This window comes from Oryctolagus cuniculus, chromosome 8, assembly GCF_964237555.1.
Source record: "Oryctolagus cuniculus chromosome 8, mOryCun1.1, whole genome shotgun sequence".
NCBI lineage: Eukaryota > Metazoa > Chordata > Mammalia > Lagomorpha > Leporidae > Oryctolagus > Oryctolagus cuniculus.
In genome coordinates this window covers 81,086,736-81,113,357 of record NC_091439.1, presented here as the reverse complement: position 1 = coordinate 81,113,357, position 26,622 = coordinate 81,086,736, and the positions used below count along the sequence as shown (strand labels likewise).

Sequence of the window (26,622 nt, the reverse complement as noted above, 5' to 3'; positions counted from 1 at the left end):
ACAGCCAGGTCATCTGGCAGCAGCAATTAATGAAAGAATCCAAGAGATCGGCACTGTAACGATCGCATTTCAGCGTGGAAGAACAGCACTATGTCCAATCTGTTGTCACAATTTGGACTCCACGGCAGACTGAATGAATCATGACAGAAAACAAGGGCATAAATAAAACCTTACACAAGTCTAAGTCCTGAATTTGTGGTGATAGAAATATCCCCAAAGTATCAAACACAATCAGCAGCAGTACCTGGCAATGTGTCTCCACGTTAAGGAAAAGCACCCAGCTCTCACCTTGAACACACACACACTTCAGTGGTCAGTGACAAATGCAGGCTGCACTTGCAGGCTGGGAGACAGAGCAGCTGCCGTCCTGAGCCGCTTACAGCACACTCAGCAGGCTCAGGTCCTACTCTGTATTTGCTCACTGCCGCTTCTCCCATGACTCCATCACCCAGGAATGGAAACCACCGGCTCTCTCTCCCCTGCCAGCCAGCTCCGGAGCCCAGGTAAAAATGCTGAGTCCTACAAGGTCACTGCAAGGTGAACCCGAGGCAAAACAGTGCAGGGGAAGAGAAGGGGCTGTTAAGGAAAGACCCTAAACTACAGGCACCTTGCCTTTCAAGAGATTCTGGACTCCATAAATCACAGCTAGGGCAACAGGAGGTCAGAGGAGCAGTAAATCTGAACTGCCAAGATGGCACAGAGCCAATCAGCTAACATGGGAGGTGGGCTTTTTAATAATCTCTCTCTAGCTTTCTCTCTCTCTCTCTCTCTCTCTCTCTCTCACACACACACACACACACACACTCACACACAGGCAGACTTCAGTGTAGCTGATTCTCACAAATCTCAAGACAAAAAGTTTTATGCTTACCTTGCCCAGGTAACCAGGCATGGTGATGAATCTTAGAAAATTAAAGTATTTGCCAAAACTAAGAATTGTTTTTAAAAGCAAAACAATATAACAGTGAAGTCTTGTGTTTTGTTAATATACTGGAATTATGAAAACAACTCTGATATACTTTTTAAAAAAAATAGTGAAGATGTATTTCAGAGCTGACTGACAGCGTCAATTAAAATTTCTCATAAAAATTCCCATCATCGTTTTCAAGATTAGTCTTGACTTATGCATGCTTTAATTTGTGTGGGGACGGGTCTTTAAGAAGGAGTCTCTTGCATAAAACAGAATTGCTCTGCATGGATATATTACAGACATGTTTCTACAGATTTCCCTGGAGAATCTCAGTTTTTATTTTCCATATTTTCATGTTCTTAGAAGTGGAGAGGGATCAATTTTTAAGCTTGCAAAATACATTATAAACACTTTATTCTTCTTTCTGTATTTTTTCCCTTGGAGGCAAAGACTTATTTGCTGAATTTCAAGTGAGGGCGTGAACAAGAAATAATTCTCGCCCCTGACATTTCCCCTCCTTCTCCAGCCACCACTGTTCACTCGCAGTTTATCTCAGGTCCTAGGCATCTGGATTTTAATCTATAATACAGGGATTTGTTGAGGGAGTCTGTTTGAGCTGCTTCCTGGACTGGGTGGTATGAGGGTCAAAGGATGAACTGCTTTGTACCCTGCAGACTGCTGACAAAAAGCACTTAGAGCCCACCCCGCAACCCGCAACTGCCCCACCTAGTCCTGAGTTACTTCCTGTGTTCTCAAGGAGAACTCGCTGGGCTTCACAGGAGAGTGCTTGTTTCCAGTGGGCTATGAATAGAGTTTAGGATTTTATGGAACTGCGATGGGTCTTCTTAGTGACCCATCTAGACAGCAGCCGCTCCATGGCCGGTCAGTTAATGGTGAGCGACCTGAGCTCCGTCTAGTCTTTGAGGCAGAACCATATCTGTGGAAACTCTGAGAGATGATGTTCTAGTGCATGACTGGCCTCACAGCTCACCAGGTGTCCTGGCGTACTCCTGACCGACTAGCTGGAGAAGAGGGTTAATGAAGGGGAAAGGCTGGGGGGTGGAATGCTAAGTTCACTGCTGAGTTAACTCAGTAACATATGAACCTGCCCACACATGCTAATGCTCCTGCAATCACTTATGCATTATTTAGAAGTAAGGTTGTTCTGGAAGGGGATGGGGAGGTAAACAGGTGGTGAATAGGGAAGGAATAACAACCTAGCTACCTGTCTTTTGAGAAACTTTAGGACAGTATCTCAGTTAATTCTCACAGTAATCCTATGACGTAGCTGTTTAGAAAGAGCTCCCCCTCTCCCTTTCTTTATCTCAGAACTTCCATCCCCACCCCCATGGAACTTGAGATCCTGTTTTCAGAAGCAGATATCAAAAAGAAACTTCCATTGAAGCTTAAAAGTATGAAGGAGACGGCCTGCCGTTGTGATGCAATGGGTTGGGCCGCTACCTCTGAGGTCCTGGCTGCTCCACTTCCTATCCAGCTCCCTGCTAATGTGCCCAGGAAAGCAGCAGAAAGATGGCTCATGTACTTGGGTCCCTGCCTTCCGTGGGAGAGACCTGGATTGACTTCCAGGCTGCTGGATTGGCCTTCCAGGCTGCTGGCTTTGGCCTTCCCCAGCCCTCGTCATTGTTGTGGCCATCTGGGGAGTGAACCAGTGGATAGAAGATCTCTGTCTCTCTTTCTCTCTCTCTCTCTCTCTCTCTGACTCTACTTTTCAAATAAGTAAAAATAAAAATCTTAAAAAAATAAATAAGTCTAAGTAGGAAGAAGAAATCATTCAGAATCACGCCGAGACTTGCAAGAGTAAATAAGATGCCTTGGTTGTCTTCACCTTGCCCAGTGTTGGTACCTTCCTGATACCTCCCCATGGCAGTATCTTAACTTCACACAGATATTCTTGAAGACTTGTTCTGAATCCCTTGTAATCTTTCCATGTAGGGTTGAACTGGGTTCATGGGTGAGCAGGATAGTTCTACTTGGTGAACTAAAGAGTACTTTTCTAAAATAGTTTTCTTGGCCACTCCCTTCCATTTGACTCTTTTATTAGGTCTTAGAGACAACTCCACGTGGCAGTGCCTATAAGTTGTGGAAAGCAATTACTGTGGAATCACTGAAATTCACTTGGGCAAAAATTGAGAGTAATCTGAAATACATATGTTTTTAGCATTTCAGTCATTTTATGCAGATGTGTAAAGACAGTCTGTGTGAAGTCTCTTAACATTATAGGAAATGTGGCACACACGGACGTCCCTGCACAGCATGGGCTAACATCCCAACAAACCCATCATAAGTTGAGAATATCATTAAATCAAAAATGAATTTAATATTCCTAACACACTAAAGATCCTGCCTTCAACTTGCCCAGCTTAGGTGTATTCAGCACACTTACGTTAGCCTATAGTAGGCAAAATCACCTATCGCAAAGTCCATCTTATGTAAGTGCTAAAGATCTTGTGTAATTTATTAACTAGCTGTATACACAACACCACTAGCAGCACAGCACCCCGTTCAGTGTCCCTTGTTCCCCCTCACGATCACAGGGCTGACTGGAGCCACGGCTGTTGCTGCCGCGTGACATGGCCACAGAGGATCTTGCCACGTGTCGTCAGCCCACACCTTTTGGAAAAGATCTAAATCCACACTGTGAAGTATGGTTTCCACTGTGTGTATCACGTGGACACCACTGTAAAGTGGAAAACCATAAGTGGGACAATTGTAAGCTGGGGAGAGCATCTGTTGTTAAAATCATGCAATGGAACACTTCCTGAGCAGTCGTAATTTATTGTATTCTTAAACATAATTTGGTTTTTTTACTGCATGGTAATTTTTTCCAGGTGCAAAAGATGTGTCTCTTAATGCCTTTTTCTATTCTAAGAGGAGAAGACCCACTGGCCTGGTTTGACCTAAATGTTTCTAGCTGAAGTCACATGGTTTTAGGAAGAGAAACACTTAGGAGCATGAAAAAGAAAAATCCTGAAGATTACCCCTTGTGTCTTCGGGGGAGGCATCCCTGGACATTTAAAGCTATTTTAAAATGTACAATCAGGACTACCGGGCATATCTGAAATCTTTGTGAAACTACAGGCTTGTGGTACAATCGGCCCCTCCCCTGCCATAAGACATGAAGTTGGGGGCTCCCAGCAGGCACCTGGCAGCTGGGTGACGGCTGTCAGCTGCTTCTCCATTCCACCAGAACAGTGTTCAGCCTGCTTCAGGAAGTCAGTTCACATGGAATATGTGTATTCTTTGATGGTAAAACCTTCAAAATCACCAGAGACATGGTCCCAGATCCCAAATAATTTTACACGTATCCATATGCTATGACACAATCATGGTTGAAAGTCCAAGACTACATTAGGTCTTTTTAAAAGACGTTTTATAAGATATTATTGAGGAAAACAGAAAAGAGTGTGCAAAATATGATCTGGACTTTATGATCAGTGTGTAACTATAGAAACATCTGAAAAGTATGAACGACAAGTTATGGAGCAGTGTGGGCTGACTTTTGAAATACATAACAGATATAAGGAAAAGGAGAGGGGTGTGCGTGTATAAACTCAGACACTTACACAGAGAGAATGGATATGTTACAGATACAAACAGTGTGCTATATACTCGTGAATCCATAATCACAGTCTTGGGGTAACTTTATTTCTAAAAGGGGAAGAGTGAGCTCGCAGTGCACACACGGCCTAGAAAATCTATCTCCTACTCCTACCAAAAATGTCCTCTGCTCTAGCATGTATTTCAGAGATATCCTCTGTAATGGTAAAATAAATTTGCTTAGGGCTGAGTGGGGCCCCTAGCTCAGCGATAACATTGGTCATGTTACTTAAGCCTGATTTGCACTTCTGTTTGGCTTCCATGTGTCTTTCTGACAAAAGCAGGAGCCAGCTGGTGGAGAACTCGGATTACAAACAAACAAACAAGCGCCCGCCTGTTGACTGAGCAGCAGACTTGGCTCCCACATGTACGTATTTCTCGGGAGCTGACGTCCGGAGCACAGAAGTCTTGAGCCCAGCCAGAATATCTGAGCTCAGCCTAAAATCCACCCACCTGCTACTGGCTGGTCCGTGTGTTGAAAGAACATTTGAGGGACTGGAAAGAAAGCAAGACTAAGTGGATGTACATCAAGCACTTCGGCTTTCAATAGTTCATTCATAGCCATCTACTTTCTTTGCAAATGGAGATAAATTTTATCTAACACACTTACATGGAGGAAATGTTTCACTGGCTGACCAAGGCTTATTTCGAAGAGCTGCGATTTGCTCCTTAAATACAAAGTCAGGAATGGCCTTACGGCACAGTGAGTTAACCCAACACTGTGACACCTGTATCCCAGAGCAGAGAGCTGGTTTGAGTCTCTGCTCTTCCACTTCACATCCAGCTGCCTGCTAAGAAGCCTGAGAAGGCAGAGGGACTTCTTAAGTACTTGAGTCCCTGCCACCCCTGGGGGAGACCTGGACAGAGTTCTTGGCTCCTGGCTTGGTTCTGGTTCAGCCCTGCGTACTGTGGCCATTTGGGAAGTGAACCAGTGGATAGAGCACCGATCTCTCTGTGGTTCCCTCTCTCACTGTCACTCTGCTTTTCAAATAAGTAAATAAATTAAAAAAAAAAACAAACAAAAAGTAAACATAAATGAAACTAGGTGCTCACTATACTGTTCAGATATTAGATTGAGGCTCAAAATGAAAAGGAAGACAGTTTGACAAGCATCTCCCAAAAACTCTCTTAAGAAAAATGGTAAATACAATTACTTATATTCTAGCTTAAATTAGGCTTTAACTAAGAAAATATTTTCATGATTTCTACTGTAATTGGGATAGTCATAACTTTAGTTGCTTTTGGAAGGTGAACAAAGTTTGAATACACTTAAGTTTTACTTATATAGAGTGAGCTGAAATTATTCTATTAAATTACATTTGTTTTACAAGCAAATAATTGAAAATCCCATAATTTATGCATTTGCATAAAATAGTATTTAAAGATTTGCTTTAAGAATTATATTCTATCATTAAAAAGACAATAACTTTTTCATTTTAATCTACTATAGAGAATAATCATATTACATCTCCTGTTCAAAATTTAGTAATCTACTATGAAGACAAATTTCTATTTAAAGACCATAATACTGAAAAAGATTATATATACAGTCTTATCACATATATAGTATGTATATCCATCTACATATACACACATACATTTATATATGTAATGCAATCTTTCCCATTTGGAGTTTTATGCAGTTATAGTCATAGTTCATTATAAATTTATTTACTATTTCACATAGAATTTTATAAGCATTTTTCATGTATGTACATCATCAATTCATACATTATGCAGCATTTTGTACACTGTAAAATAAGGTTCTGGCATTGCTGGCACAGTGGGTTAAGCCACATCCTGTGAGGTCTGCATCCCATATGAACCCTGGTTCAAGTCCTGTCCGCTCTCCTTCTTATCCAGTTCCCTGTTACTATGCCAGGGAAGGCAGCAGGGCCCAAGAGCTCTGGACCCCAACACTCAGGTGGGAGACACATCTGGAGTTCCAGGCTCCTATTTTGGTCTAGCCCAGCTCCAGCTTTTGCTGCCTTTTAGAGAGTGAACCAACAGATAGAAGACCTCTCTCTCTCTCCCTCTGTGTCTCGCTCTGCAACTCCGCCTTTCAAACAAATAAATCTTTAAAAATTATGAAATAGGGGCCAGTGCTGTGGAGTAGTAGGCCAGGCCTCAGACTGCAGAGCCAGCATCCCATATAGGTGCCTGTTCAAGTCCCACTCCTCTTCCGATCCAGATCTCTGCTGTGGCCTGGGGAAGCAGTGGAAGGTGGCCCAGGACGTTGGGCCCCTGCAACCACTTGGAGACCTGGAAGAAGCTCCAGGCTCCCTGGCTTTGGATCAGCCCAGCTCCGGTCCTTATGGCCATTTAGGGAGTGAATCAGAGGATGGAAGACCTTTCTCTCTGTCTCTCCCTCTGTCTGTAATTCTACCTCTCAAATAAGTAAATAAATAAAAATCTTAAAAAAGATAAAGATTGTAAAATAAAGTATTTGTGGAGCGGAAGCCATGCCCCACTTGGCTAATCCTCTGCCTGCGGCGCCGGTATCCCATATGGGCGCCGGGTTTTAGTCCTGGTTGCTCCTCTTCCAGTCCAGCTCTCTGCTGTGGCCTGGGAGGGCAGTGGAGGATGGCCCAAGTGCTTGGGCCCTGCACCCACATGGAAGACCAGGAGGATGCACCTGGCTCCTGGCCTCAGATCAGCACACCACACCGGCCGTAGCAGCCATTTGGGGGGTGAACCAATGGAAGGAAGACTTATCTCTCTGTCTCTCTCTCTTACTGTCTAACTCTGACTGACAAAAAAAAAAAAAAAAAACAAAAAAAAAACAAAAAAAACAACTATTTGTTATACTTTTTATTTTCAATGCTTACATAATACTTTTAAAATAATATGATGTAATTTGTTTATATGTTTCCCTAATTGGGGATCAACTTCATTCCCAAGTTGTTTTTTTTTTTTTCAATTATAATACTACTATGAGAACATTTTTATTTTTCTGTAGATTTCCTTTTCAATAATCTTTTAGAACAAGTTCTGGAAAAAAAGGATCACTGGGTTAAAAAGTCTATTCTTACTTGGAATATTGCCATTAGGTGGAAAAATTGATCTATAGTAGTTTTAGATAATATCTTTAAGAGTTGGAGGATGAATATATAAGCACATTTGCAGTAATCTGTTATAAAATGCATTGGCTACTTTAAACCATATTCCAGTTTTCTGTGTGTGTGATGCTGGTCAGTTTGTGCAAATTATTTAACTGTCCTTATCTTTATCCTTAGAACAAGGATTAACATCTCTTTCAACAAAACATCTAGAAACAGGTAGATGTTGATGTTCCAATAAATGCCACTTTTGTTTATACATGTTGATACATTCTAAATGACCTACACATTCTAATTATTTACCAACATATAATGTCACACAATCAAAGAACCCACAGCAGTTATTTGATAAATTCTATGTGTAGGCCCTTTGAAGGTTTCAAACAACATCTAATAATATAAAAAGTTCATTAAAAATTAATATTGGATGATAACAGTCATTGTTTCCACATTGTAACTCATCAGTAACTTGCTGTCAGAGGCATGTTTAAAATTACTCACATTTTACATTTCATAGTTTTAATAGCCATTTTTAACTTATTATTTTCATACAGTTTGCTTGATACGCTGGCATAATTTCCACAGTAAGTGAACTAGAAAACAAAGATACATTATAAATGTGAAAACAAGTTAGCAGTCATCTGCAAGCCTGCTTTCTTAAGCTGAACTTATTTCAACTAAGTCGACAGCACACTTTTAAGGAATTATATTGAAACACAACACAGGATTTGAGTTATTTAAGTCTATAATAAAACATGTCATCAAATAAGAATGCCAGTCTTTTTTTTAAGGATATATAGTGTGCATGTATAGAATGAACGTGCTTGAAAGCAGTATAAATTTGCACTAACACAAGTTTTCTTATTTCTGTTTCTTTTCTCTGCAAATTTTGATGAGGGGCCTTGTAAGGAAAATCTATGTTTTCTCTTGCATCAATAACCAGCAATAGAGCCGGCGCCGCGGCTCACTAGGCTAATCCTCCGCCTTGCGGCGCTGGCACACTGGGTTCTAGTCCCGATCGGGGCACTGGATTCTGTCCCGGTTGCCCCTCTTCCAGGCCAGCTCTCTGCTGTGGCCAGGGAGTGCAGTGGAGGATGGCCCAAGTACTTGGGCCCTGCACCCCATGGGAGACCAGGATAAGTACCCGGCTCCTGCCATCGGATCAGCGCGGTGCGCAGGCCGCAGCGCGCTGGCCGCGGCGGCCATTGGAGGGTGAACCAACGGCAAAGGAAGACCTTTCTCTCTGTCTCTCTCTCTCACTATCCATTCTGCCTGTCAAAAAAAAAAAAAAATAACCAGCAATAAATGATGGCACAAGCACTTGTTAACTGAGCAACCTGGGCCAATCACCTTTCTCTGTGAGTTTCACTTTCCTTAAACGTCCAGTGAGTTTTCAATCAGATATTGGACGTAGAAATGACATGTAAACAGAATCCAAGGAGTTGTGACTACATGATAATCTGTGCTAAACTTTAGGAATCTGATATTACATTGATTTTAAATTGACCTCTATGACTTTACCTGCCAGACAAGTCTAAGTAATAACAGAATTTAAAGGCAGATGACTATCAGCTCCTACCAACATTGAAATTCGAAGTATGTCATTATAAAAATTAAAGCAAAATCAGAAAAGAAGGAGGGAGAGTGGGAGTGAGGGAAGGAGTAAGGGTAGCATGGAAAGTATCAATGAGTTCTTTTTTTTTTTTTTTTTTGACAGGCAGAATGGACAGTGAGAGAGACAGAGAGAAAGATCTTCCTTTTCCGTTGGTTTACCCCTCAATGGCTGCTGCAGCCAGCACGCTGTGGCCAGCGCGCTGCGCTGATCCGAAGCCAGGAGCCAGGTGCTTCTCCTGGTCTCCCATGGGGTGCAGGGCCCAAGCACTTGGGCCATCCTCCACTGCACTCCCTGGCCACAGCAGAGAGCTGGACTGGAAGAGGAGCAATCGGGACAGAATCCAGCACCCCGATCGGGACTAGAACCCGGTGTGCCGGTGCCGCAGGCGAAGGATTAGCCTAGTGAGTCGCGGTGCTGGCCGGTATCATTAAGTTCTTAAAACTGTATATATGAAATACATGAAATTTGTTCCTCTTTATAAAGAAAAATAATGAAAAAAGCAAATGAGAGAGGAATTGTATATACAATTAAGTCCACAAGCATTTGTTTACAGCTACACAGCTTTTCAAACTGGCTGAACAGTGCTTCTTAAAATATATCTTGTGATAACCACTGCCCTCCACACACCCCATGACATTTCCCAGGAAAAGAAAAGATCTGTACCATGCAAACAATCTGCCATGAAGAGGGTTGTTGTGACACTTTGCAAGAGATGAGAAAATGGAATGAACAAGCGGGCATGAGCAATAGTGGAGCTCACGAAATTCTCTACCCAATACTGGCCATCGGCAAGTGTTGATAGCTAGATGTAGGAAGACAGCAGAAGATCCACTTTGCTGGCAAGGATGAGGAATAGTGCAGGATGCAAAGCTGAAGGTGAGACTATTTCTCCCTACCATGAGGTTTCACTTTCTTACTAAAGTTCTGAATGCTGTGATCAGTAATATTGGGGGACTTCAAAAGTTCACGGAAAGTGGAATTAAAAGGTAAGTTTAGCTTGGTCAAAAAAAATGCAAATCATACATACAAGGGGTCTACAAAAAGCTAACAAAAATGAATATTATGGGGGCTGGCGCTGTGGCATGGCAGGTAAAGCAGTGCCGGCATCCCATTTGGGCGCTGGTTCAAGTCCTGGCTGCTCCATTTCTGATCCAGCTCTCTGCTATGGCCTGGGAAAGCAGTGGAGGATTGCCCAAGTCCTTGAGTCCCTGCACCCATGCGGGAGACCTGGAAGAAGCACCTGACTCCTGGTTTCAGATCACCACAGCTCTGGCTGTTGTAGTCAGTGAGGGAGTGAAGCAATGGATGTAAGACTCTCTCTCTCTCTCTCTGCCTCTCCTTCTCTCTGCGTAACTCTGACTTTCAAATAAATAAATATTTTTTAAAAAAGAATATGAAAAAAGCATGGATTTCAATAAAAAAATTTTGCATGAAAACAAATTCATGCTTTAATTCTATTTCTCCATGCACTTTTCTGAAGTTCTCTTGTATTAGAAGCAGTGGGACACACAAAAAGGAACCAGCCAACACCTGAGATGCATCTGATAAGGCCCATCACTCCCTGCTTTGCTCCTGAATACTTCCTTCCTGACTCATATTAGGCCAAAAGAGACGAGAATGAAAAGAGCATATGTGATGTCAGAGCATTGGGCTTTATTTTCTTTACTGCTTTTCAAAAGAAAAAGAAATAAGAATGGAGAAGTGACTTACTGCAATTATGTTCCTGCTATAGATAAGGAAAATGTGACTTAAGGAAATTCAATATCATTATCACAGTAGGTGGCCAGTATTGTAACATCTTCTTAGATCAAATCTAAAAAGTGATAGAAATTTAGATTTGAAAAGTTGAGGTGGTGAGATTACCAATTATAAGTCGTGCTAACTTTAAGAATTTCATCAAAACAAAACAGAAGCCAACTGGGAGAGAACCCAGAATCTGGGGTATAAAGGCCAAAATTTTGTATTAAATTCCTCAGTAAACATCTTTGCATTGAAAGGATAATCCTCACTGTACTATTTATACTTGACTTTAATAATAATATCAGATGTGCAACTCTTAATCCTGATCAAATGCATTATATAGGAAAACTAACACTTTTAATGAATTATTCATGAAATAAACAGATTTTTTATATATTGTATGATAGCCTTTCTTAATTTGAATCTGGCACCTATTTCTCATTTAAGGACATGCTGGATACAGAACATAGGATAGCCACATGGAGATAAATGAAACTGCACCCTTATCTCACAGCACATATCAAAATCAACTTAAAGTACATTAAAGACTTAAATATAAGACTTGCAACTGTAAAACTGCTAGAAGACAACATAGGAGGAAAGCTTCATGACAGTGGTGTGGGCAGCGCCTTTTTGGATATTACCCCAAAACACGAACTACAAAATAAAAATGGGCAATGTGGATTACATCAAGCTAAAAAGCTTCTGTACAGCAAAGGAAAAAAATCAAAAGGATGGTGAGACAACCTACAGAAAGGGAGAAAACATTTGTATACCATACATTTGATAAAGGGTTAAATCCAAAATATGTAGGGAAACCCAAACAACTCAATGGAAAGAAAACAAATGATGCAATTTTAAAATGGACAGAAGCTCTAAATAGACAATCTGATAAAGAAGACATACCAATGGTCAGTAGATGTGTGAAAAAATGATCAACATCTCTAGTCATCCAAGAAACACAAATCAAACCCACAATTGGATATCACCTCACAACCAAGGACATGGAGAAAAGGAAACTCTTGTGTACTGCTGGTTAAAATGCAATTTGGTAGACACTGTAGAAAACAGTGTGAAGATTTCTCAAAAAATTAAAAACATAATTAACATATGACCTGGGAATCCCACTTCTGGGTACATATTCAAAGGCAATGAAATCACTGTCTTGAAGAGTGATCTGCATACCTTATAGCATTAGTCACCATAGGCAAGATATGGAACCAGCCTAAGTGTCCATCATTGAAGAAAATGACGTACATACACACCTGCACACACACACACACACAGACGAAATTTTGTCATCTGTGACAACACGGATTAAAATAGGGTACATCATGCTAGATGAAATGAACCTGGTACAAAATGTCAGATAATGTGTGATCTCACCTATATGTGGAATGCAAAAATGTCAAACTCATAGAAGCAGACAGCAGACAGGTAACTGGGTAACTGCCAGGGATTAAGAAGGGGAGATACTGGCTGAAGATGGCAAAGTTTCAGTTGGGCAACATGAATTGATTCTGGCAATCTAATGTACAGAATGATGACTCTACTTAAAAATATTGTATTGAGGCCGGCGCCGTGGCTCAATAGGCTAATCCTCCACCTTGTGGCAACGGCACACCAGGTTCTAGTCCTGGTCGGGGCGCCGGATTCTGTCCCGGTTGCCCCTCTTCCAGTCCAGCTCTCTGCTATGGCCCGGGAGTGCAGTGGAGGATGGGCCAAGTCCTTGGGCCCTGCACCTGCATGGGAGACCAGGAGAAGCACCTGGCTCCTGGCTTCAGATCAGCACGATGCACCAGCCATAGCACGCCGGCTGTAGCGGCCATTGGAGGGTGAACCAACAGCAAAGGAAGACCTTTCTCTCTGTCTCTCTCTCTCTCACTGTCCACTCGGCCTGTCAAAAAAAAAAAAATACTGTATTGACATTTGCTAAGAAAGTAGATACTAAGTGTCCTTACTATGGTTAAAAAAATAGGAAACCCCCTAAGTACCTGAGTTGATGGATGTATTAATTACTTTGATTGTGGTAATCATTTCACAATGTTTGCATATATGAAAACATCATTGTAAACCTTAAATATATATACAATTCTTATTTGTCAAATATACCTTAATGAAGCTGGGATGATCTGAAAAATATAATTGTCCTTCACAATTAACAACAGCAAAATCAGATATGATGGATTCCTATCAAGCGACACTCACAATTATTTGAGCATCTGTCACTTTGAAGAAGTCATAGACATGAAAACGAATGTAGGAGTTTTATAGGTGTAGATTCTGACACTGTCCGAATAAAACTCCCTTGCCCAAAGTCACACAGATGTTGAACATTTGAGTCAGGCCTAGAAAACACATTAAGGCTCTACAATTGCTGTTCTATTTTACTCAAAAGTTTTGTCTCCAGACTCCTACTCAGGTACAATAGTTTTAACTCCCTTGTTATAGCTCCATTATTCCAGTTGTTCAAAGCAAGGCAGTTTATGGGGAAATCCAAGTGGACTGGTGGCCTTTTGTCCCTGTGCCTGCCTCCACCGCCAATCCTGGTGCACTGAGGTGTCCTGGGGTCATTACTATTCCATTGTGGTCTTCAGTTACAGTTTTTCCAGGAAAGGCTATGACTATTACAGAAAGCTGCACTCTTATTTCATTCTGCCATGAGGTGAGGTACTTCCTTTACAAAGAAGGCTCTCAAAAGAATGGAGGAGGAAATGATTTCCAGGCTTTCAGACTTGAGTCTAAGCTTTCAGAAACATGGATGTTTTAGAAGAGTCCCTTCAGTGACAGGTTCTGAGTTGGCGCCAACCACACTAGACAGAGAAGGGGGCTCAGTGTAATCGAAGCAGGGCACCCTGGCAAGTGAGTGGTGCTTTCATAGCCAGATGATTTAGCTGCTTATTGTGATCTTTTGTCTTCCCTGGGTCTTTTATAAGAACCCAGCCTTGTATCAGGTGTCGTACTTGCTCTAAAGAGGAAGGCTGAACTGGTAAGTCAAGAAACCAAGAGGCCCCCTGAAGTCATGATGATGATGATAGCAAGCAGCTAATGGAAAAGTAACTGCAGAATGGAAGAAAATTCTCAAGGCATTCAGGGAAAGAGAATGGGAGCTAGGATCAGCCCTGTGAGACTTTGCTTTTATGGACAACTTGGAGAATCTGGGTTTTACTCTTACAGCTGGGAGTGGTTTCCTTAAAGCAAGAGAAGATAGTTTTTCATGAGGGGAAAATAATCCAGTTTAGGATACCAATGGTTATGCTGAATTAATCTACAGTTTGGAAATAGTGTGAAGTAGCATCTTTCTTTGGAAGTTAAGGATGGTCTAAAATAATCTCAAAGATATCATTTTCAAACCCCATAAACCTATGATTGAAAAGAATCTTATAAATAGCACACTTATTCTAAGTAGTTGTTATTGTTCAATAATGTTATGAAAAAATAATGATATGAAAATGATGGTTTTGTAAAGTGACAAATACTTTTTATCAGAAAACATATTTTCTATAAAGGTAGAAAATACTAATTATGGAGCTGGTGCTATGGCATAGCAGGAAAGCTGCTGCCTGCAGTGCCGGCATTCCAAAAGGGAACCGGTTCAAGACCTGGCTGCTCTACATCTCATCCAGCTCTCTCCTGCAGCCTGGGAAAGCAGTAGAAGACGGTCCAAGTTCTTGGGCTCCTGTAGCCACATGGAGAGACTTAGAAGAAGCTCCTGTCTCCTGGCTTCAGATCGGCTCAGCTGCAGCTTTTGTGGCTAATTGGGGAGTGAACCAGCATATAGAAGACCTCTTTGTCTCTCCCTTTCAGTCTGAAACTCTGTGTTTCAAATAAATAAATAAATAAAATCTTAAAAATATACTAATTAGTTAACAGCTCTCTGTCTCCCTCTCTCTCTCTCTCTCTTTCTCTATGTGTGTGTGTATATATATATATTCTATACAACAGATTAATATAAGCATATTTGGAAACGATAAATTTTGCATATATGTATCTATTCATCTGTGTCCTGCTGATAAGCTGAATTTACATAATAACAAAATATATGAAAATCTTCTCAAATCTGTAAATAGATGTTTTTAATTGAGGTTGTATCTTTATCATCAAAATTTTCCATGTGTGCTCATTTAAAAATATATTAAGAAAATTTCTGATCTAGTTGAAAGGCAGAGTGACAAAAACATGGAGAGAAATTTTTATCTGCTGGCTCACTCCACAAATTTTTGCAATAATCAGATCTGGATCAGGCCTATACTACAAGCTTGGAACTCAATCTGGATCTCCCCTATGGGTGGCAGGGCCCTAAACAATTGAGCCATTACCTCCTTCTGAGTGTGCCTTAGTAGGAAGCTGGAACTGGAAGCGAAGCTGGGACTCAAACCCATATCTGATACAGGATGCGGGCATCCTAAGCAGCATCTTAACTACTGTGACAAATACCCTGTTTATGCTTTTTATCAGTGGGATTAAAAAATTGAGTAATGGCACCAGAAAAATGAAATTTTAGAGCAGAATCTGCCTAGAAATTTCATTATGAAGATCAAGTAGCATGTATGTGAAAGGCAGCTTGGGCTGGACAGCTCATTGCCCTTGACCCCTGACCCCCAAACCAAATTCTCCAGAGGTCAGATCCCAAGTTCTTGTGTGAACTCATGTATCTCAGGTGGTGAGTGCAGAGAAAATACTGGATAAGAGGAGAGAAGCTTTACTATTTAAATAGCTTTAAAATTTGCATTACATAGTTTTTAGCATTTACAATGTAATATCTTGAGACAAAGCTGTTTGACTCATACCAATTACATCTCTAGAGATTGCTACAAATGCTGCTAATTTTAATAGTTAATAAACTTACCAAGGAACACACAAAAAATCAGAGCATCTCCACATTAGATGACAGTAGCCATGGAGTTCAAATCCCTCCCTCATTATTAAGCTTAAAATACTGATCAAATAATACATTTTCCTGGAAACTACAGTAGACCCTTAACATTGGAAGAGAGACCTTCCAAACTTTTCGTAAATATGGAAATATTGCAGGAACTGCATGGCAGGAGACCTCAGGTTCACTCATGAAAAGTAAAGCACCAAATACATGCTGAGGGCATTTTGATCAGTGGGACTTGTTGCCTTCATACTACCTTCTCTGTGTTAATAACTGTAACAACATTTAATTGCTTGTGACAATACTCTAAATTTCAAATGAACATGTGTTATAATAATTGTACAATTCTATAAATAAAAGAGTAATGACTGCAAAAATGTATTTTTATTTGAAGTGAGAGAATAAAGTGTTGACATTCAGCCAGATTGTGGTAAAATAATTTAAAATGTTCATGAAAGCTATTTACTACAGTTGGAAAGCAGAGCACCACTACAATAGAGGAAGCAACAGAGGTTTAAGGATGAAAGATTTTTGTCTGCGCTACTAGTCCAGAAAATGAAGAAACTCAGACACAGAACAGTGAAATGCCTTGCCCAAGATCACTCGGCAGACTGCATGGAGGAATTGTACGTAGCAGTGCCGTCATTCGGCCCCTGTGTGCAGGCTCCTGGTGACTGTGCTATGCTGCACTTTGAAACTTCTTGATACCTGTGCCTGTGATGTTTCAATGACGGCGAACAAAATGATCATATGTTGTTAGAGTCATGGTCTTGCAGAGATTTGCCATTACTTGGGATAATATCCCTGCTAGCTCACGTGTGAAGTAATGGAATCATATAAAAGTCAAGGGCGTTTTCAGTCATGCAGTGGTTTTGAGCTGAAAATTAAAGATGAAGAAGGTATTGTCTAACAGAGTTTGTAATTCATGAGTATGAAAGCAAACCTGAATTTTATTTATTTAGTTGGTCTGTTTGTTAGTTAGTTTTTAGAAAGGAAGCTTTAGTAATGCCTATCATTTATTGAACATTGGGTATGCTCCAAGAAATTTGTATATATTTTTATTATCCTCCCAACAGCCTTAAGAGGTAGGTTGTCATGTTTATGATTTTATAATTAATGTTACAGATGAGGAAACAGAGTCTCAAAGTTTAAGTGGCTTAGCGCCAAAATACATGTAAGTCAGATGGTAAACTAAGATTACACTCAAAGATAATGTGCTTTCAAACATATTTTGGGGGTCCCCAGTTTGTACTCTGTGCTAGGGATAGAAGCTAGGGAAACCACAGAAAGAGAAACCCCCTAATTAAGCATGTCCCCGGCTCCTTGCTGCCTGTGGCACCTGCCCCCTGCCCCATAGCCCTCATACCCTCTCGCTTCTCATCACGCTTCCAGTCTTGAGAGCCCCATACTAACCACTGACTCCACTCAGCTCCTTCATCTTATAAGTTTGGCTCAATAGAATGTTCAGTGTGCTAAGATATGGGAACTAATCACTGGAGGTGCTGAAGTAGACTATCTGAAAAAAGGGGTGGGTGCTAAAGAATATCAAATAATCTTTAATTTGCATAAATACATTCAGGTGCATTCTAACATTTTAGAAGGGACCATGCATGTCATGTGTAGAGCCTTACTGTTTAGGTGAGTCTTCTGGCTTACTTGGAATACTTGTTTGATTAATCACATGAATAATTCATTTATAGACGCTGCGTTCAACATCTTGATATACAGCTAGTTGGATATAGTTATTTCTTTTTTTTTTTTAGTTTTTTTTTGACAGGCAGAGTGGACAGTGAGAGAGAGAGAGAGAGAGAGAGAGAGAGAAAGGTCTTCCTTTGCCGTTGGTTCACCCTCCAGTGGCTGCCGTGGCCGGTGCGCTGCGGCCGGCGTACCACGCTGATCCGATGGCAGGAGCCAGGTACTTATCCTGGTCTCCCATGGGGTGCAGGGTCCAAGTACTTGGGCCATCCTCCACTGCACTCCCTGGCCACAGCAGAGAGCTGGCCTGGAAGAGGGGCAACTGGGACAGAATCCGGCGCCCCAACCAGGACTAGAACCCAGTGTGCCAGCGCCGCAAGGCAGAGAATTAGCCTAGTGAGCCACGGCGCTGGCCGGATATAGTTATTTCTTAACCATATACAATGCTAGCTTTCTTCTCATCTCTATTCAAATGGAAGAGTTTCCTTGTTTTTAAATTTAAACTGCTTTCAGTATAGAAACCCTCAAAATGTTAGTAAAGTTGGCAATGGTGGTGAGCTATATGTTAATAAATATTTATAGTGATGACTAGAGAAGATGTCTTTGATCTTGACTGCATTAACAGAATGTCTTTCTGTCCTAAACCAGTTGACCTGGAAGCTGGCATCTCCCTTTGTTTACCAAAAACTTTAACAGAGTGTGGGTAATGATTTTCTACTGAAGGCTTATGACAACTGTTTACCTTAACTCTGAGGACAGGTGGGAGGAGTTGTGTGACTGCTTCTGCTGCCAAGATCTATGACTTCTAGAAAGGCACTGACCCCTGCTCATATAGAAAAAGAGCTTGCTTTATATTTCTAGACTGATCTTCTCAATCACCCACCTCTGTCATCAAGAAAACGCTGTTGCTGCTGTTTTAGTTGCCACTATTCCTTTTAGATCGTTTTCTTTCATCATTAAAGTAGATAACTATGGCCCTCTGGACATGCAGATTGCTGATTGCTTTCAGGAACACAATATTATGGACAAGAGTGGGGGTGAGGAAAAGACAAAAGGGAGACAACACCTTGGGATGTATGGAAATCCAGTTTTCAGCCCACTGCTCAGTGGGGCTAAGGAATGCTGGTAACCCATAGCATCAGCCTTTCTTACCTGCAGAAGCTCAAAGTCCTTCCACTCGAGGCAAGGGGGAAAGAACACTGGGGAAAAGAACATGCAAGACTGAACCAAGGGGCCAGCACGGTGGCTCACTTGGTTAATCCTCCACCTGTGGTGCCGGCATCCCATATGAGCGCTAGGTTCTAGTCTTGGCTGGCCCTCTTCCAGTCCAGCTCTCTGCTGTGGCCCAGGAGGGCAGTGGAGGATGGCCCAAGTGCTTGGGCCCCTGCACCCATGTGGGAGACCAGGAAGAACCACCTAGCTCCTGGCTTCGGATCAGCACAGTGCCAGCAGCCATTTGGGGAGTGAACCAATGGAAGGAAGACCTTTCTCTCTGTCTCTCTCTCCCACTGTCTATAACTCTGTCAAATAAAAAAATAAAAAAAAAGACTGACCCAAAAGCAGTGGAAGTGGCAGAGGGATTAAAGAAGCTAAAAGGAAGATGGTAACTTAACAAAAGTAATGCTGCTCAATTCACAACAGCTAAGATATGGAATCAACCCAGATGTCCATCAACTGTTGACTGAATAAAGAAATTACGGTATATATACACCAAGGAGTACTACTCAGTTGTAAAAAAAAAAAAAAAAAAAAAAAAAAAGGAAAATATCCTGTCTTGTAACAAAATGGTTACACTGGAAGCCATTATACTTAGTGAAATAAGACAGTCCAAAAAAGGCAGATATCATGTTTTCCCTGATCTGAGGTAATGAATAGAGTACCTAAAACGGAGTGAAATGGACATTTTGAGATTCAATGATTGTTTACAGCCCTTCTCTCCTCTGTTGACGAACAGTGTTTTTCTGTTAGTTTGTTTTCTTCATACTATTTGTTGAACTCTTTTATTTAGTGAAGGGTTAACTTTATGATCATTCAGTACACTGAAAGTAGACCTTTGTAAAAGTTAAGAGTAGGAATGGGAGAGGGAGGAGGGGGAGGGGTTGGAAGGAGGATAGGATGAGAAGTATCACTATGTTCCTAAATCTCTTTATATGAAAATACATGAAACTTGAATAACCTAAATAACATTTTAAAAAAAGAAAAAAAATGTAGCGCTGCTGGGAGTTCAGAAGTTCACACCTGTCTAGACACTGAGTTGGAAAGGCAAGGCCGGACAATGCCTTGAACTTAACATTGAGATTCTTGCTTCACATTGGTCCTGTTACATAATTTTCACAAAAGAGTGACCATGAAATGATAAGCATACTTTAGGGATTTCAAGAAAAGTACGACAAGAATGCTGAAACATCTGGTCTCTTTCAATATAAGAAACAACAAACAATGATGTAAAACTGTCAGAACAAGTAAATAACAATATGTATTAGGGCGAGTTAACAGGAAAAACTCTCCCACTACAAGAAAGGCAGGTCAACACTGTTTTTGTAAGGGCTTGTGATAGGGAAAATTGTTTGGGAGAGGGCAGTAGGGATAGAGATAAAGAAACATGCTTACGGGCGGACAGAACAAAGCTGCTGACCTCAGGGTGAGTAATTACATTTCTCTAACTGGGAAGGCATGGGGAGCTTTGCAGGCCTCTGGAATACAGTGACACTGAGATGTTCCAGGGAGAATACAAAACCTGTGGCAGAATGGTGGTTTTGCCCATGTCATGGGCTAGCTCCAGGCCCGTGGGCTTCAAGAATAGATAAAAGCTCAAAGCCCTCAGAGATGCTGCCACAGAAGTAGCAGAACCACCCACTACTAGATGTTTCGTGGCCTGGGCGTTGATCATTTCAGCCTGGCCTAGGCTGAAGACCACATGCATTTAGCATTTTTCATTCTATTTAAGAGAGAGAGAGAGAGAGAGAGAGAAATTCCATCTACAGGTTCATCCTCCAAGCCTACAAAAGCTGAGTGAGTCTGGCCAGGCCCAAACTAGGAGCACCAAATTCAATCTGGATCTTTCCCATGTGGGTGACAGGGACCCAACTACTTGAGGCATCACCTGCTGCCTCCAAGGGCACATATCAGCAGGAGGCTAGAGTGTAAATGGAGCTTGGACTTGAACACAGGCACTCTGAACTGGGAAACAGGCATCCCAAGTAGCATTTTAACTGCTGTGCCAAATACCCACTAACATAATCCCAGTTACAGTGGGTGGGAAAGATGAGGCAAGGAGGGATGGTAATATATGCTATTAAATTTTTATTTATTCAACACCCTAGTGAGATGAACTTCAGTGTTTAAGAGGACTAGAAAAATAGGCTAATTTGGGGCACTGAATCAGTAGTGGGGTAAAATTATACAGTTATAAGCACACAATTTTACAGATACCAAAGCTTTCTAACTTGAAGATACAAGTCTTAGTTGGAAAGGTCTTCCTGATATAGAGTGATTTTGACTTGGTTGAAAAGGCAAATACATTTATTTCCTAATAGAATAATAAGATCTTTTGTTAAAAGTATATCCCATAAATATATTTTTCTCATCACCTAAAAAATACAAGCCTTTATTCATGTGGATGTATATTTGATTAAGATTGAGAAAAGTCATATATTATAAAAGCAATATGTTTTGGGGAAGTCATGAAATTTCTCTTAATTACCTGATGACCAAATAGTTTTTGCATGTTACAAATGGAAATTAGAAGTAGTGATTATCATCAAATAAAAAAAAAAAGTTTAAAAAAAAGTAGTGATTATCCATGTGAATTGATAAAAGTAATTTACTGTGGGGGCTGGTGAAAAAATGTTTATTTCTTATCTATTATTTTTGTGCTTGTTTTATCAAATCATAGGGGGTTATGTAGCAACTTTCCCCTATTGAGTTCCCAATTCAACCTGCAATTAAAAAAAAAGTCACTGCCATAGGCAGCAGTTGTTACACATGTATATCACGTCTTGCTGGCATACTGGGTTATTTACTAAAGCTTCTCTCAAAGGCCTTAGAAGTAGAATGCAGGGGTCCGTGTCATGTGGTATCAGGTGAAGCCACCACGTGGGATGCTGGCATCCCTTATGGGAGCTGGTTCAAGTCCCGACTGCACCACTGTCTCTCCAGCTTCCTGCAAATGGCCTGAGAAAAGCAATGGAAGATGGTCCAAGTGCTTGGTTCCCTGACCTGATGTGGGATGAAGCTGAAGTTCCTGGCTCCTGGCTTCCACCAGGCTCAGCCCCAGCTGTTGTAGCCACTTGAGATGTGAACTAGCAGACGGAAGATCACGCTCTCTGAATCTCCCACTCTCTGTGTAACTCTTTCAAATAAATAAATACATAAATAAGTCTTTTTCTAAAAAAAGAAATAGAATGTCTAATTTTAGGTCATGTCATTAATGTCTATCAAACACTATTGTGAAACCATATGCAAGAAGACATAAAGAAGGTCATGGAAAATGGAATTAAACATGTTTCCTTTGGTGCAAAGGAAATCCCTGCCTCGTTTCTTCACAATATGTCTTTTTATCAATTTTTTTTTTTGGAAAAACCTTCATACACATGGGCTTCAAACGTGTTTGTACTAAAGTAAATATCTTTCACTTTTGTTTTCCACAAACTTTCTGAAGACCCTCTCAGAGTACAAACTGAGCTGTAACAAAATTTAACTTTATCATTAAGAAAGCATTGCTTCCTTGCTAAGAGGCACATTTGGGAAACAAGTTAAGTTTCCCAAATCCATGTTTGCTGAGGAACATGAAAAATCAGGACAGATGAAGCAGTTGACAGGGGGTAGACCTGAAATGAAAGAGATCCAATGTTACACGCACCAGGCACAAATACGTAAGAGTGTTGAGAACAGTTAATCTGGAATCCATGACTTTAGAGTGAAGGAAACCTGAAATTGTATCTCAAATTCTATGACCATGTGCACAAGGGAACTTCTTTCAGGAGACCCACTTGCCCTTATGTTACATTTCCAAATAGGTTTGCTAAGCATAGCTCTGGGGGGTTTGAGTATGCTAGGTTCTGGCTGACCTCTTCTTTTTGAAGCTCAAAGTGGATCAACATAATTCTTTTGGAGCAGGGAAAGTTAACTAGCACTAATGGGGCATTAACAAAAGGCCAAAGGAGAAATCTGAAGCTTTACATTTTAATGCGGTGGCACACCTGAGCAAAGTATTTCAAGTCATAAAGCTTTTGCTACTAATAAAGAACACTGTGACAGCAAGGGAATCATTTGTGATCAAGACAAATTTTAATATAATCCCCAATCAACACTGTTGAGGAGCAAATTTTACATCTTCCTATTCCAGATGGTGCCATTTTATCAGTCTCACTCCTTGGTATATGCAGTTAATTAAAGTCCTTCACTGTTTTTAACGGTAGATTTGTGCAGCAAAATTGCCTCTGGAACAGATGTCGGTGAATTCATCAAAGCAGCTGGCTGATCACCCCGGCTGTGCTCTGAAGGGCTGTTCTGTTTTCACCCACACTGCCTCTTAGAGGACCTGCCTACCACCTTGACCTTTACTGATTCGACAGACAGGCAATGGGAGGGGTGGTGGCGGCAGGGGGAAGCAAAAGCTGCAAGATCCTCCGTCAAAGTCATCTACTTTGAAAGAAATCATCAGTAATGACAGTATTCCAGCAGACAGTTGCAAATGCAGAAGTATCAAGATGATGTATTTTTATGAGACTCTCCAATATGTCTCACCACAGGCTCCCTCATCAACTTGCATTCACGCTTGCTATAAACCTGCAGCTCAAATAAACTTTTATCTCATAGCTTTGTTCTTACTTGGTCAGCATCTATCTGCAAATAAGATGGTAGCCTATTATAACCAGAGATAGAAGGAAGAAGAAAGGATGAGAAGCCCTTGAGTAACACAAAATTGACCAAAGTCACAGTTCCCCCTCATCCCACCTCCAAAGTTCCATGGATCCTTGTACTAAAACTTGCAGAGAGTGAGTGTTTGTTCATTTCAGTACTTTGTGTTCTTTGGCAATCTCAGAACACTATATATATATATATATATATAGAGAGAGAGAGAGAGAGAGAGAGAGCTATATGTGTGTGTGTGTGTGTGTGTGTGTGTGTGTGTATAGCTATATGTATATAGCTAGGGCCAGCAAGAAAAAAACCCAAGGCATCAGAATAGAAAGCTTTTATTGGAATAAAATAAAATGTCTTGGAATATACAAAACCATTACAGATGCATCATAATATTTTTTTAAAAAAAGATTTATGTATTTATTTGAAAATCAGAGTTACACAGAGAGAGAAGGAGAGGTAGAGACAGGTCTTCCATCTGCTGGTTCACTCCCCAATTGGCCGCAATGGACGGATCTGTGCCAATCAAAAGGAGCCAGGAGCTTCTTCCGGGTCTCCCACGTGGGTGCAGGGACCCAAGGACTTGGACCATCTAGTACTGCTTCTCCAGGCCATATCAGAGAGCTAAATTGGAAGTGGAGCAGCCAGGTCTCAAACCCATGTCCATACAGAATGCCAGCACTGCAGGCAGTGGCTTTACCCACTACACCATAGCTTTGGTCCCAGATGCATTCTTTTTAAAAATTAACTAAAGTTTCCCAGAAATCCATCAATGTGTAGTATAATACATATTGTACTCTAAATCTTAGAAACAGAAGAATCTTCACATTTAAGAAGATTTGGGGCAAGCTAAGCTTCATGCCCATGAAGCATAAGGAAATAGATGCGTAGGGAAATATAGTTACAGAATAGTAAAGTGAGCATCAAAGCAAAGATAAAACATTGTCCTCATCCCAACTAAGGAGAAGAGATCCTGGAAGAATCCAGTTTAGACAGCAAATAAAGTAAGCTCTATTTTCTTGAAGGAAAATACTACAAACACTAAGCAAACATTTCTGTAGCAACTATTTTCTAGTACTTAGGAATCTGTAACACGATGCAATCTCAATCAGTGGACAAGGTGACTATAATATCAGAGTACCCACACGCAGGTCTCAGCCCTGCACAGGAGCCAGGTTCAGAGGCATCATCTTGCTATTCTCAAGTTTATGTGAATACAGGGACATTATGTAATGTCAACAGCTACATGTTTAACTCTGTGTGTCCATTTACATATCTTAATGTATCATTTGTCTTTATCAACTATTGTTTACAATTTTGTTCTTTTGTAAATGTGACAACAGAAATTCATGGGTGAGAAGTGACTTCCTCACCCCTTGCTACAGAGTTGGGAATTCCAAAGCAAGTGCACCTAAGCTAAAAGCAGAACCCTTGATGTTTTAGTTTCAGCGCGCTGCCTCCAGAAAGTACCCTCACTTATCCTACAAATTATGTTTAGAACTGGATAGTAAACTACTTTAAATCTGCTTTTCTTAACTCCTTCCATTTAAAATTAAAGAATTAATTAAAATTAAGGAATCGTTGCTCTTCATTCACCATTTATAAGCCAACTATTTCTCCAGACATGGGCTTGTTCAGCTCTTTTTTTTTTCTTAAATATTTCATTTATTTATTTGGGAGGTGGAGTTACAGACAGAGAGGGAGAGACAGAAAGAAAGGTCTTTCATCCACTGGTTCACTCCCCAAATGGGTGCAATGGCTGGAACTGGGCCGATAGGAAGCTGAGAGCTTCTTCCAGGTCCCCGACATGGATGGGGGGGGGCGAGCACTTGGGCCATCCTCCACTGCTTTCCCAGGTGATAGCATAGAGCCGGATTGGAAGAGGAGCAGCCAGCACTCGAACCGGCACCCATATGGGATGCTGGCACAGGAGGCACCGGCGGCAGAGGTTTAACCTGCTGTGCCACAGCACTGGCCCTACTTGTTCAGCTTTTAACTTGGGCTCTCAAACTCAATGTCATGTTTCATGGATCTTGTTACAGCACAATTGAGTGCAGATGAATACCTAAAAAGTCATTTTGTTTAAAATCTTCTGTTTTATTTAAAATCTTTCTGGTTTTAAAAAAGAAATAGGTGGTAAGTGGGGAGAAGACCATTATCCTTGAGAATCATTCACATAGGTGATCTATACACACACACATATATAAATATATATACAGACATACATATATATATAAATGTTATCTTAATTGATCTTCACAATATCCTTTAGAATAGTTATAAAGAGTTTCAGAGAGGTTAGGGCATTTGGTTAGGTGTAGGTGGCAATTATTGGTCTCATTTGGAATTATAAAGCCAATATTATCAGTTCTCATAGAAACACTGGTTAGGAAAGAGCCTTAGTTAATGAATGCCATTTACTTTAATCCACCATAAAGTCCACTCCTGTTATGCAAAAGCTGGGTTCCATTACTCAACACTTGTTGCATCCAATTACCATTCTTTAGATTCTAGGTTCACCAAGTCACCTTCCAAATGTCATTTGACTTTGTAAGTTCATGGAGAAAAAATATTTTACTGATGAGAATAGTCTACCCCAAGTTTAGTGGTATTGGAGTGCTGGTCTTTTCCATAGTTCATTCTCTTGAACTTGGGTAATAGGAATACATGGATATACTAGTGATGGGTTCACCATGTCTGCCTAAGACATTGCTAAAGTGAATGCCTGCTCATTTTCCATGGGGAAACACATACAGTCCTTTTGTTTGAATGTGTAGTTACTGCTACATTGAGCCTGATCTCCAAGGAACAATTATAATTTTCAAACGATTTCTATAGAACATAGAAATGTAACAGTCCCCAAAATTCTCTTAGGTTACTACTATTTTAAGGATCTTACAACACACTATTTTTTCATATGCTCAAGTGAGGAGACTGCAAACATACTTCACTTTTTAGTTGGAATAAAAATTATCATGGCAGGGTAACTCTATGATGTGGAAAAGAACCTTTAAATCATATCACAGCTTTACAGAAATCTTATATAATGTTAATTATAGCTGGACTTGGTGACTTTCCCAAGGCTTTTATTTAATGTAAAATTAGAACACTTTCAGACAAAGTAATTCACATTTTTCATTTAGTATTTAATAATCACCCAAAATAAAAAAGGTGTGGGGCACAGATTATTCTAATTAAGAGGACATAATAGGAAGAATGGAGAGTAGAATTTACATTTAGC

At 40.7% G+C, this 26,622-nt stretch overlaps 1 protein-coding gene and 1 long non-coding RNA gene across 14 annotated transcripts in view; one reads left to right on the top strand and one right to left on the bottom strand.

Moving 5' to 3' along the window:
• Positions 1–26,622, bottom strand: part of ARHGAP24 (Rho GTPase activating protein 24) — a 518,143-nt gene that overhangs the window by 157,365 nt on the left and 334,156 nt on the right. For 2 of the 13 annotated variants that reach the window (XM_051819599.2, XM_070047905.1), the window contains exon 1: positions 289–428. The exons of 9 other annotated variants lie outside the window; for them this stretch is intronic. The gene's annotated coding sequence lies outside the window, so the exon portion shown is untranslated. Of the gene's footprint in view, positions 1–244; positions 429–26,622 lie in introns of those variants that run through there. 2 more of the 13 variants (XM_051819598.2, XM_070047904.1) reach the window with 2 other exon arrangements.
• On the top strand, positions 366–5,137 carry LOC138843541 (uncharacterized). Its single transcript, XR_011378360.1, has 2 exons — positions 366–503; positions 4,810–5,137. It is a non-coding gene; the product is annotated as an uncharacterized lncRNA (long non-coding RNA).